Source organism: Bison bison, unplaced genomic scaffold (genome assembly GCF_000754665.1).
Source record: "Bison bison bison isolate TAMUID 2011002044 unplaced genomic scaffold, Bison_UMD1.0 scf7180017864050, whole genome shotgun sequence".
In the NCBI taxonomy this organism is placed as follows: domain Eukaryota; kingdom Metazoa; phylum Chordata; class Mammalia; order Artiodactyla; family Bovidae; genus Bison; species Bison bison.
This window is the reverse complement of record NW_011494622.1, coordinates 3,512,490-3,526,260: the sequence shown is the minus strand read 5'-3', so window position 1 is coordinate 3,526,260 and position 13,771 is coordinate 3,512,490. Positions and strand designations below refer to the sequence as shown.

Here is a 13,771-nt window from a genome sequence, read left to right as displayed (position 1 = left end):
GGTGGCACCCAGTCTCTGGCTCTTCTCCCCAAAAGGACACCTGGCCTGGGGCACACATACAGACTCCCTAGAAAGGCAACTCAGCCTCTGGAAGGAGGAGAAAACAACCCAATCCCTCTTTCTTCTACCCCATCCTCTAAGACCCTGACTGTGGTACCCGCTACCGCCTGTCCGAGATCAAAGCCTGTAGGAAGAGGAGGGGAGAAAGAGAAAGAAGGGAAGACCCCCTGTTTTTAAGAAAGTAATAACTGAAAGAACTGGAGGGACTTCCCTGGTGGTCCCGTGGCTAATACTCCTGGCTCCCTCTGCAGGGGGCCCCCGGTTCCATCCCTGGTTGGGGAAGTATTAATAGTTCCTACACGCCACAACCAAGAATTTGCATGCCACAACTTAAAAAAAAAAAAAAAATCACATACCACAGCTAAGACCTGGTGCAGTTAAATAAATAAATAAATATTTTGTAGTTTAAAAAAAAAAGAACTGGAGCTCAGCTTCTTCACAAGCCTCAACACATAAGGGCCCTGGATGACCACTGGGGCAGAATGCTGGCCAGTGAACGAGGCAACAGAGAACCACTCCAAGCCTGAGGAACAGGAGCTCTTGACATGTATATGACTCCATTCTCGAGTGCGTGTAGAAACCAAAGGTTCCCCACAGCGTACAAACTCCATTGTAGTGGAAAACAATATTCTCTGTGTATGTTTGTGCATAGATCTACAAATCGAGAGAAAATATTGGTAAAAGAGCTCTGTACAATTACTTGCAATGATAAGTATGCTTTAAACGCTCAAAAAAGTCATATAAGCTCATTCATAATCTCAGTCCTCCTGAGACTCTCTTGAGCTTTCGAGGAGTCAACCCAAGATAACAGCCGCTTCGGGAGAATTCTATAAATCCAATCTCTGGCCCCACGGCTCTCCCCTTCTCTAAGAGACAGTACATATAAAAGACTTTCTTTTGCAGTTTTGACTGCATGGAGGGCTGGGGGTGCAGACAAAAGCAGACACCACCCCTGCAAAGAAAAGAAAGACTCACTTTTCCCAGGGAATGAGGACTTTCCCACAATGTCACTGATAAGCCAATATCCAACTACAGCTGCAGCCCAAGCGTGGGTAGCATGCACCCAGCTTTTTTTTTCCTCTCTCCAAGTCTCTGCAATGTGTTTCTTGCCATCTGCTAGGATGCTGGTGGAAGCCAGTCTGAGTCAGAGCACCCCTTCTCTAGGGAAGATAGAATGATGGTCCACTTGCCATGTACTTACAGGAGCCGCAGGCAAAGTGGGTCTCAGACATCCAGCCGAGGTGGGAAGAAAGGTGGGCTTTTGTACAACAAAAGACACGCACCTGGACCTCAGCTGGAGGAGAGAGCAAGTCCGGGAACAGAGCTTATCCACACTCTCTGATGGAGATGACGTCATTTCAAACTCTCTGCAGAGCCCTGGGATTACCATCCTGGGAAAATGAAGCCATTCCCAACTGGAAGGGTTGGGGGGGAAAGGTGGGCAGCCTTGACGGCTTCGGGCTGATTCAACTATCACCCTGCCTTACCGTGGAGCTGCCCTGTGCAAGTTTTAGAAGCAGCACAATAATAATGGGGGTGAAGCTAATTATATGCCTGATTGAAATAGCTCTCTTCCAAAGAACTCAAAAGCCTGTTCGCATACATTGCCTCACTCAGCCTTTCAACATACCTGCGAGACAGTAAAAAGAGCGGCATTATTCCTCCCACAGCATGCATGAAAACAATCCCAAATCATGGTGTTTCAGTAGAAAAGTTGCAGCGAGGGCTGCTAGCACAGCCCTTAACATCGACAAGGCAGTCTTCAACACCCTTCTAGAATCTCGAGCACGCTAAGAAACAAACCGGTCCTCCCCATTTTCACTGTGCATAGTCCAAAAACGCTTACGGACAGATCTAAACAACGCACCAACGGGATGTGACATGCTGGGAAAAGATTTAAGACTCCCTCTGCATTCAAAATGAAGAGACAGCTTCTGAAAAACAAGTAACACTTTAAAAACCCAAGGAGAAACATTCACAGCTTAGGCACGAATCTCAGAACGAGACATTCTTAAATTTTTAGGTCTTCAGGTTGATTCCAGGGTTTTCAAGATTGTTCAAATTTTCACAGAAAAAAAGCAAATAGCAGAACCACAAAGATGACTGACTAATCTCATTAGGCAGATCTGAATTCCAAAGTGTCAGATACACAGATATTGAAGGGGAGAAAACACAGAATTTAAAAAAAAAAAAAAAAACAAGCAGATGGTCAATGAGCTGTGAGGACCAGAGACATCAATTTATGTGGGTTGATCTTGTTTGTTTACTCAGCTTTTGGCAAAAGCAGTCCCCTTACCCTAGCAACAGCTAAATCATATGCTTCTTAGGTCACAACATACCCAGCTTCTAATTTTAAAAACCACCACTTCAAAATCTACAAGAGGCCCAGGCCCCTTCTGTTATTAATGTTAAATATGCCTTTCAGGTCTCTGACACATAGCTTTCGTATTTCTTTCTTATATTTAAATTTTTGGAATACACTTGTGGTTTTTTTTAAGTACATATAATGTTTATACATATTCTGGAATCTGACGATTACTTTGTCTTTGGGCTTTATACTTCCGTATAAGCCTAAACTGAAGATGTTTCTAGTAAATAAGCCATCTTGAGCAAGATCCGAAGGGCTCCCCTTTATAACATGCTCTCTTAGTTTAAGTTCTTGTTCACCCGTATAATAGGGGTTTTTATGCTGTAACCCTTTGTATTACATTATTGCATTCAGATACGAGGTACAAATGCTCATCCTTATGAAAGTAACTAACATGGATACATAAGCTCCACTATCTCTCCATTATAAACCCCTATTCCTGTAGTAAATTACAGCTGCGTGCTTTTTTTTCTTTCTTTCTTTTTTTTTTGTATTGAATGTTTCATAAGAAGAGCTCATGGTCTGTCAGAGAAATTTTCCAAACGATAACTTATTACATAAGGAATTCATTTTTTCCCCTAAAAAGAACTGGGCCTGAGGTGGTAGTTACAAGGCAGACTAATCGCAAGCAGATGTAAAAATACTTGCACAAAGTAAAAAAATAATAATAATAAAATAAACTTCATATGTTTCACTCCTTTAAAAAAAAAGTCAGATATGGCAGGCAGTAAGTTGGCCCCTGATTGTCATTAATTGCCATTATTATGTGCTGCTGATGGTTCCTAATGGCACTATTTTTCTGAGCAAGGGTTTTTGATTATTTTTCTGGCACAAAAACCTGTTCACACGTACCACAATGTTCTCACACCAGAACTGAAGTGACTGGGAGATTAAAAGCAATTAGCGTAATTTTACTCACTGGCATGAGTCCGGAAAGTAGATCAGGACACACATTTTTCAAGGTTCAAAAACTTTTTCAAGTTTAGCAATTTGAAAAAAAAAAAAAAAGAGCAGGAAACGCCTATCAGAGGCACTAAAAAAAGACATGCCCTCTGAAAGGCAGCCAAGAAGAGGGCAAAGAATTCCTATGCCCTGCAGGGACTTCAGAGCCCTTAAAGGGAGAAAGACAGCTGAGAAAGAAAATAAAACAAAACCCCCAAGACCGTGGGCACACCTGGAGCGAAGACCTGGCCCCAAAGAGCTCCCGTGTCAGGGCGATGTGTGCGCTAAAATTGTTTTCAGTCATGTCTGACTCTTTGCGACCCTACGGACTTAGCCCGCTGGGATCCTCTGTCCATGGGATTCTCCAGGCAAGAACACTGGAGTGGGTCTCCATGCCCTTCTCCAGGGGATCTTCCCGACCCAGCAATCTCTTCTTAAAACCCAGGCAGGAATGGTGCCTGCTCCCCAGCGTAACCATCGCTGTGGCCTCGTTTTAGGGAAGACAGAGAAGGAACCAGAGAAATAGAAAGCTCATAAATAACCTGAGGCAAGCATGAAACATGCCACATAAAACCAGTATCTGCATGACATCTAGGTCTGAAGTTTAACTTTCAAGATAGAATCATGGAACTTTTCAGGCAAGAACGTTTTTACATTCGGGAAACTCCATGAATGTGGGCTTGCCAGGGGAAGAATAGCTGGAATTAATAAAAACTGTGAAATAAAGAATCCTTTTATATAATATTGTAAATCATCTACACTTCAATAAAAGAAACAAGGTGCTGTTAAATTTTTTTTAAAAGAATCCTCCCAGAAAGTACACTTTTATATTTTTAAGAATAAAGTTCCATCCACAAACAAGGTCCCATGAACAAGCAACCCCACTCTTAATGATGTAACAATGGAAACCCTCCCTGCTCAATGTAATGAAATTATGAAATTCATAATTATGATGTTGAAAGACTTAGTATGTTGGAAATGCCATGAAGATCATCATCATGTGATACACGACTATTCAAAGAAAGACTCTTAAATCTCTCAAGATTCGTCTTATTAAACAGTTTACTCCCACTCTCATAAATCAAATATGTACACAGGTGTTCTTTGACTTAAAATTTTATAAACCACAACCCACCATAGAAGGCATTGTCCCAAGAAACATGTTATAAATGATAATGCATGTCATAGTCCAGAGTACAAAAAGCCAACATGGTCCCTCATATAGGTGAAATTACTTTATTATGAGAGTATTAATGTACTACTTTGGTGAACCAGCCCATCAAAGGCACCTTAATCATACTATGGTTCTAGCTGTCTAGTTCTAGTACATTCTATAATAGCACACAGCTTGGACATACTGCTGCTGCTGCTACTGCTAAGTTGAGTCAGTCGTGTCCGACTCTGTGCGACCCCATAGACGGCAGCCCACCAGGCTCCCCTGTCCCTGGGATTCTCCAGGCAAGAACACTGGAGTGGGTTGCCATTTCCTTCTCCAATGCATGAAAGTGAAAAGTGAAAGTGAAGTTGCTCAGTCATGCCTGACTCTCAGCGACCCCATGGACTGCAGCCCACCAGGCTCCTCTATCCATGGGATTTTCCAGGCAAGAGTACTGGAGTGGGGTGCCATTGCCTTCTCCCTGGACATACTAGTACTCTGATATCACAGCCACATGAAGAATGAAATTGGGTGGGTGGTTCAGTCTAAAAATGTATTCACTACTTTAAAAGATTCTTTCCTTTGCAAATGAGTGCTGAGCTGCTCAAAATCAACTCATAAACAAATGCTGGTGAAGATCTCCATATCACATTATGGATTGTCTGTTTAAAAGTTGTCCTCTGTTAACCAGAGGCCATTCCTTGGTCTGGCCATAATAATGCCTGAAATAAATACATCACAACATCATACATACACACACACACACACACAGAGCAAGGAAAAGCAAACCGTCTTCAGGATTCCTTTAGACTGAGGAATGATTTTTAAATAGCTTATCAATGTTTTTCAAGTAGAGGAAAACGTCCAGAGAATGGTCTCTTAAGTAGCTTTAAATAGTCACCGACTGTTTCTATTTATGTAATTACATAATCTAATTAGGCTTTTCACAAATTCTGAAAATAACTCTAGTCCAACTTTTGCCCTAATCATAAAATTTTAAATTAGTAAAGCCAAAATGAATAAAGATTGATTCTGAGTTAACAAATTAACGATGTGATAAATGACCATTCTAAGTATTCTTATAGTTACACCAAATTCCATCTCTACTGATTTAATCTAAGGAAAGACAACATTTCGTATTTTCAAACTATGTAATCATGTGGTATATAGATTCAGTAATACAAATTACCTCCGACGATGAAAATATAACTTAGCAAGTTGAAAAGGTGATAATTATAGCTTTTAACCTTCATGGGATTCTGATGGCTACAGTAAAAAAAGAGCTTAGAAATAACTTAGGAACATCTGTCTCTACCCATCGATCCATATACGCCATTGATACCAGACATGGTTTTGGAATAGCTTTCAAAGACAGTTTCTAGCCACCTTTAATTATATTTATTTTAAGTAGTAGGTTCTATTTTCTTATTGTCCATTTTCTTTCCTTTTGGTGGCAAAACTGTTGTAAGGTAACAGAAGAACATGTTTTCCGTTTGTCATAGACACTAAAAGCAGCCTGCATCCCACAGTGCTGCTGCTGCTGCTGCTAAGTCACTTCAGTGTCCGACTCTGTGCGACCCCATAGATGGCAGCCCACCAGGCTCCCCTGTCCCTGGGATTCTCCAGGCAAGAACACTGGAGTGGGTTGCCATTTCCTTCTCCAATGCATGAAAGTGAAAAGTGAAAAGTGAAAGTGAAGTCGCTCAGTCGTGTCCTACCCTCAACGACCCCATGGACTATAGCCTACCAGGCTCCTCCGTCCATGGGATTTTCAGGCAAGAGTACTGGAGTGGGGTGCCATCCCACAGTGCTGGTAAACTTTAATGTCACTAACCAGAACCTTCACATCGCACATGAAAACATAACTAGTGTCTTTTGGTTGTTTAAAGTTATAGAAAATCATCTGAATTTCTGAGAGCTACATTCTCATCTGTTACCATGAGATATAATACCAAAGTCAAATGAACTTGGGGAAATCCCCAAACCTCAACTAAATCCCAAAGATTCAAGGGTATTCACTGTATCATATAAAAGACATTTTCATGGACAAGAGGAGAGAAGGGGGGAAAATGGCTTACTTTTAATAAAAGGATTTCCTTTTTTAATAAAAGGGTTTACTCTTAACAAACGTTTGTGTGTGCCTGTGAAATCGCTTCAGTTGTGTCCGATTCTTTGTGATCCCATGAACTGTAGCCCACCAGGCTCCTCTGTCCACAGGATTCTCCAGGCAAAAATACTGGAGTGGGTTGCCATGCCCTTCTCCAGGGGATCTTCCCGACCCAGGGATCCAACCCATGTCTCCTGCACTGGCGGGCAGGTTCTTTACCACTGGAGCCACCTAGGAAGCCTGACTGAAGGGTTTACTCTTAATTAAGGCAGAAAATTCAATTAAGCCAGGTACCTTATTCCCACTCTTTGGAGGTTTTGCTACATTCCATAAGGTCTTGAACTGGAGGGAAAGGTTAGCATTGCTGCATCCAGGAGAGAAACCGGGCGTGTGAATCCTTCCTGGCCATCAGGAACTCGGTGCTCCTGGATACGCCTTCCCCCAGTGTAATTATCCATCCCTTGTTTCCCTGAACTTTTCCTGCGTACCTGGGCCACCTTCACCTCACGGATGACCTTCGTCTTTGCAGAAGGTTCTACCACCTCACCAGCCCACCTGGACACCCTAGTAAGATTCAGATCTGTCTTTCATTATCCCAACCCATAGGTACAGGAAGGACTTACAGCCACGGCTATTGCAGATTCTGGTGTCTTCTCTAAAAATGTCACTACACTTGACTAGCAAAACAGCTTCTGTGATTTATTGGCCTGATGTCCAAATGTTTTCTTAACATTTCACCTCAGATGCCACTTCAAGACTGCAGTCATGGAGAGAGAGATAATGCTAAAAGAGAGGCCTTCGGGTAAACACAGACTTGCCAAGCAAGAATCCTAGGCATGAGGTACACTCCAATGTTTGAGAGGCATATTAATTTCATGTCCTAGCCTACAGATTTCAAACAGCACGAATGAAAAGCTGAAGGAGTTCTGACTCCTCTTTCTGCCTCCCCACCTCTCTGTGGGTGCTCTAGCGACACATGGTGATAAATTGCTTCCCCGTCTGTTACCCTCTGTGGGTCTGTGAGATATCCAGAAAAGTGAGACTGAAAGTGAAGTCGCTCATCGTGTCCAACTCTTTGCGACCCCATGGCCTGCAGCCTACCAGGCTCCTCAGTCCATGGAATTTTCCAGGCAAGAGAACTGGAGTGGGTTGCCATTTCCTTCTCCAGGGTGAGATATCCAGAGGAGGGGCTATTTCCCTCTGTATCTCCTGTGCTCAGCACAAAACCTGGACCAGCAAAGGAGCCCAGTGATCATCAATGGAGTAAAAGCAAAGGCAGAAGCCAAGCATTAACGACATGAGAGACAAGAGCCTGGGTGGGAGACACACCCCAGGTTCTTAAAGGAGAATCTGCTCTCCTGATGACAAAGGACAGATAATGGCCAGTCCCACTGCAAAGCAGGATCTTGGTTGGCTGAGCCACTGTTCTGAGCCTGTGATCTTTTTATATACCTTTAATGATTATCTGATCAAGAAAGCTCATTTGGCAACACCGCCCTCAGGACCCCTGTCCAAAAAGTGACATGGACGCTGGTCACTCACCACGTTGACCTTTGCTCCCTGGGCTCTTGGGCTTAATAAGTTCTATTCTTTCACCCTCTCTTCCTGTATTGTATTTTTGAAATTGCTCTTTAAACCCTCAGTCAAGAGTCTCAGTAGGTTTTAAAGGCAATCCGGGAGTTTCAGAATCAATCGGGATCTTCGTGGAATTTCCTAAAGTGCTATCAGGAAATGAAAACGGAGGTTTAGAGAAAAACTGTTTTCCAAAAGCTTGAGGGATGTGCCCATGGCGTGTGTATGGAATGAATACATTCCTATCCTGATTTACTCTAAAATCGACCAAATTGTTCATAGGCAGCTATAGAGTTGAAACACAGTGACAGAGAGTGTAGTCACTGATTCCTTGCAGTCACTGATTTATGTAGTCACATAAAATAGCCCCCATTCGTGGAAAAAAAGAACTAACAGCAAAGACAGCTTTTCTTTCTCTCCTTTAATTTGCACCACAGATAGCAAACATGAGGATGAATTGCTTCAACTCTAGACATTGTTGGTTTACAAAAATACACTAATCATTTCATGTACTTAAAATAGACTTATCTTACCTGCCCCCAACTATCCATAAGCTAATATGCTATTCCCTTTCAAGTGAGTGCAGAGTCTCAGTCAATCAAGACTACAATAAAATAAAGTCTAATTTACAACCAAATTGGCAGTCCAAATATACTAGTCATAAGAAAACAAACTTCAAAGACTTCTACTGACAACCAGAAAGTCCAGGTGATTAAATGCTTACACACACCTAAATTTTGCTCTGTTCCTAGATTTCTCAAATAACATTAAAGAAAAGTTCAGTGTAAAATGTAGAGCAATAAGAAGGGTACAAAATGCGAAAGGGTGCAAAGAAGGTGCAAAATGCCAGGCAATGAAATAATGTGTTTCTCAGTGTAAATAATCTGTTAGCTTCTCAACTCACTTTTGTCTGGGAGCATGTTTCAATCAACAGTAGGATGAAATGACAGAGTAGCACAAACATATATACATTATCATGTGTAAAACAGATAGCTAGTGGGAACCAGGGAGCTTGGCTTGGTGCTCTGCGATGACCTAGACGGGTGGGATTGGGTGAAGAGTAGGAGGGAGGCTTAAGAGGGAAGGAATATATGTACACATATAACTGATCCACATTGTTGTGTAGCAGAAACTAACACAACATTGTAAAGCATTACACTCCAGTTTTAAAAAATCAGAATCTGTGTTTTAACATGATTCCTAGGAGACTCAGATATACATTAAAGTTTGAGAAGTACTGGGAAAAGAAAAAAAATACTATAAGAAACCAAAGATAAATCTTACAGATCAGATACTGAACTCAGAATGAGAGTAACAATCTGATTCAAAACTCACAGCTGCTCTAACATTATCACCATTGAGCACAGAGGTCACTAGTCACACCTCAAGTGTTGTCAAGGTATTGTGCTCAGGTTAAATTTGATTCACCAACAAATCTAACAGGTGAAAAAATGCAAACTCCTTTATGCTTCCTTCCTCTGTTGGCTGATTATGCTTGTGCTAACAGGAAGCATTGACAATATTGCAAACTATAGTAATCTATAATCTGGAAAAAAACTCTTCATTCTATAAAATGACGAACTGCATGCCAGAAAAAATTATACAAAAATGAATCTTATCTAAAGGCGACATTTCTCCAGGAGACCCACCTGTCCCTGCTCTTCATGATGCCACAACTTCCAGCAAAGTTCTGTGAGGTCGAGTCATCCTAAAAGGAACCAGCCCTGGTCCTGCCTCTCTCTCAAGGGTTTGGTTCTACAGTCACAACTCTTTCTCTTACTGTCCTAAGTGATGGCTTCCTGGAACTTTAAAGCTTTGTAGATTGCTTGGTCAGTCAAGTTTTCCCAGAGAAGCTGTGATTTGATAGAGGTGCAGAAGAAAGAAAGAAATTAAAGCATTCTAGATTTGCTAGGAAAGATCACTGGATCCATGGGGAAGAGAGGGAATATCATAAGAAGATCTGGAGAAATAAAAAGGTTTTCAGGATGATTATAATACAGTTTAGTTTTACTGGGACAGATAGTCAAAGGGGTAATGGTACATAATGCTACAGGAATGATTAAGGAAAGTACAGGCTGAGATGTCTGGGTCTGATGCAGAGAGGGATTTGCAGAATAACATTCCTCTAAGATGCTATTAAAGGGGCTGAGGTAGAGGTTCAGTAGTATAAGTTAGGAAAACACTGTTCTATCTCCCTTTTGGAGATTAACAATGCATATTAGACTATTAAAGGCACTCAGAAGTCCTGCAGTAAAAAGCCCTATTTACCTCTGTTTCTTCGTATTTCAAAAATTTTGTATTGAGAACTTAATTTAAGAAGTGCTGAACTCCAGGCAGAGGATTAAAATAAAGGAATGTTTTAAAAAGGGTAGACCACAGAGTTAAGAAAATGAAAAAGACAACACACTTGTGGCTGGAACTAGGAAACAGGGAGAAACAAAAGTATTAGGAGACGTGAAAATCTGTGAGAAATTATAAAGTTGAAGCTAGAAGTGAATCAGGCACTTTTCCACAAACTCTTGCCAGAATTCAGGAGGGTTTCTGTGAACATCTATCAGAAACGTTTCCTGCGACTTCAGATATAGTTTTGCAAATCCCTGGGTAAGAGCAGGGAAAAAAAATTAAAAGAAGAGGAATGCAACCAGGTAGAGAAGATTGCAAGCGATCTACAAACAGACTCTTTTCCACGTACACGGACATGCTTGTAGATGATAATCCAAAATCAAAGCCATGCGTGGTTGCGAACATTTATCTCTTAAACCAGTTAAGACTGGTTCCGGCTTTGACAACCAAGAATCCAGAAGTACAAGCCCATCCCGGCACCAGAGTAATGGAAATGCTGTGAGTTCAAAGGGCAAAGTAATTAACGTGAGTGTTCAAAACAGGAGTGGATTTATGATTTTTCAACACTTCGAATCTCCGTTTATCCAGGTTCTTCATGCTAAGCATATGGAAGTGCTTTACAGATGTGGTTTCTAATCCTTTCACAGAGACGGGAGTCTCAGGAAATAATTGAACTCTTTCAAGAGACCATTTAGTAAACACTAAATAGCACCTCTCCAGGCTGGTATTTCTGAATGGCATTCCCAGAACTGCCCCAGATGTTGATGGATGCTGCATATAAAGAGGGGCTCTGTGGCCAGGGGTGGGGAATGGCTGGGTTAACGTAGTTCCCACTGCAGAACTTCTGAGTCTTTGCAACATTTGGCACTGGCACTCTGTGGGGTTTGCGGGGGGGATGCTGTGCACCATGTCCACATTTACTCAACAGGCACCCCTTGTTTCATGAGCACTGTCTGACTGATGCTCCACAAATAACCTTTTGGAGACACAAGAGTCCTCAGCCCTTGCAGGAGTCAATTGGGTTCTTAGGCAAGAAGATTCTAGGCTATTATGACATTAAGACTGCAAACAGAATAGCTGGGATCCCAAACCAGTCTGTTCTAATGGTAAAATTCACACATGTTCCACTAAACCCTGCTTGAAAGACACATCTAAACTCCAGACTGGCACCCTGAGGTGTCCTGATCCTTCCCTAGGACCTTTCCTACCTAGAGACTGTCACAGGCCAAGGGTGACTGACACTTCTGTCCTTCATCCTCGCGGGTACCTATGAACCTCATAGCCTTTGCATCAATCACACCAGAAATGGTCGAGTCAGGTGCAAAGGCAGACAGCCGGCAGGAAGGGCTCTGTTGGCCCCAGAGTCGCAGGGGTGGGGGGCCCTGCCAAGGTGAAGGGACAGCCCCCTCTGATCTGGAGTGGGGGGAGGTCTCTGGACTCCCCCCTGGGGATGGGGGCAGTTTCTTCTGCACCAGGGGGCTCATGTCTCCTCCTGAACATGAAACCTGACCACATTCTGGTGTTTCTCCCCAGGACACTTAGAACTGCTCTGAAAGAATAGCACTTCTACTTAGAGAGATCTGGCAAAACAAGCAGCCATGGGGAGAAAACACACTTTGATTGTTTTTCCCCCAAACAACGACGCGCATCACTGCACGCACGTTTCGTAACAACAACTGCAAATGATCTGTTTCTCCAAAGAGTGGGTCACCTTGGAGGGATTAGCCTGGCTGCCAAAATATGATCCCTCTGCAAACGACTCGTGGTAGCACAGACGGGTTTCTACAGGAAGGAGCTTGGCAGGCCAGCGCTGCGGGAAAGGCCCCCACTTACACCCGAGGAAACCCAGAGAAAAACGGAACTGTTTGCCTTTCCTTCCATGCGTCTGACAGATTCCCCCAGTTTCTACAGGGATTTATTATAAAGGTGTCAGACCCTATTGGAAGTTTGATGGCAACCACACATTATCAAATAAATGAAAAGAACCCTCTTTTGTCCTGCCTTTGAAGTTTTCTCAAGTTGCTCTGAATAGCATCCCCCCCTGCCAAGTTCCATGTTTCTTGCATAATGAGATATATTCTAATTAGCATATCACAAATATTCCTCATCTTCTTTACCCATCCGGATACATTTTTAAATGTTTCTTTTAAAATACATCAGGATTTTTTTTTTACACCCTGGATAGAGGCAGAAGAACTAAAGAAATGTGTCAGTTCAATTCTCTGATTTTTTTTTTTCTTTTCTTTTCTTTTCTTTTTTTTAATAAAACTAGGATGAGGCATGGGGCAGTGGAAAGGTCATAGGACTTGGAAGCCAGAAATCCCAATTTTTTGTTTTGGCTGAGCTGCTCATTAGCTGTGTCACTTTGGACAAATTGCCGCACCTATGACTGCCTCAGTTTCCCTTTCTGTAAAATGAAGAGGTTGGACCACATGGAAAGTCCCTCACAGTTTAAAACACTGTGATTCTATTTGTGAAGACTGAATAGTTTCTTGTCTCCTTGTTCAAAAACTGGAGCAAGTTACTTTTTTGAGTTAAAAATTCACAATGAGTGGGTCTAGACAGTAAGAAGGGATGTGATTTTTAAAACAGAGATATTTAATTATGGGAAGATATATTACCTTTGAATAGTAAAAAGGGTTTTCACTTCTTCCCCAGAAAGGTATAGTTATAGGTTAGCCTAGCTTTAATGTGTTGACAAGTATGTAAACACACACACACACTTTCTAGTCCGTGTTTATATCAGTAAATAAAACTGACATGAATTAATCCTAATAAAAGAAATACTGTGACAATGAAAATACAGTCTTAGACACCATACAGGCTTTGTAGTCTCTTGCTAGACTAGGAAAAAACAAATCCAGTCAGTTTCATAAAATATTCTGGATTGCCCAGTAATATATGGGTTTCCAGATCTGACTTAACAACATCAAAATCAGAAAAACACAGAACTTGATCTTGGTTTCGATCATGCCTTCCTGGGGTACCACAACCATGCTGCTTCTCTGTGCTTCACCATTTAGTTGGCTTGATCAGAACTGTCTGCTGGGCGGACTGACCCTTTCCTGCAGAGGCCCTCCCCTCCCCAGACCTGTCATCTCTTTCTTCGGGCTACAGCCACACCCACAATCCAGCTCCCCATCTTCCTTCCAAGGACTGTCCCCCTCACCCCATTGTGCAGACTTTCCACCCTCCCCACCCCATCCTCTCTGACCACCAGCTT

The 13,771-nt window shown here is 42.2% G+C and overlaps 1 protein-coding gene across 2 annotated transcripts in view; it reads right to left on the bottom strand.

Annotated features, from left to right (window-relative positions):
- STOX2 (storkhead box 2) overlaps positions 1 to 13,771 on the bottom strand; it is a 197,121-nt gene that overhangs the window by 131,893 nt on the left and 51,457 nt on the right. Inside the window, exon 1 of one of the 2 annotated variants that reach the window (XM_010835748.1) lies at positions 3,348 to 3,737. The exons of the other annotated variant lie outside the window; for it this stretch is intronic. The gene's annotated coding sequence lies outside the window, so the exon portion shown is untranslated. Of the gene's footprint in view, positions 1 to 3,347; positions 3,738 to 13,771 lie in introns of those variants that run through there. 2 annotated transcript variants of the gene reach the window in all.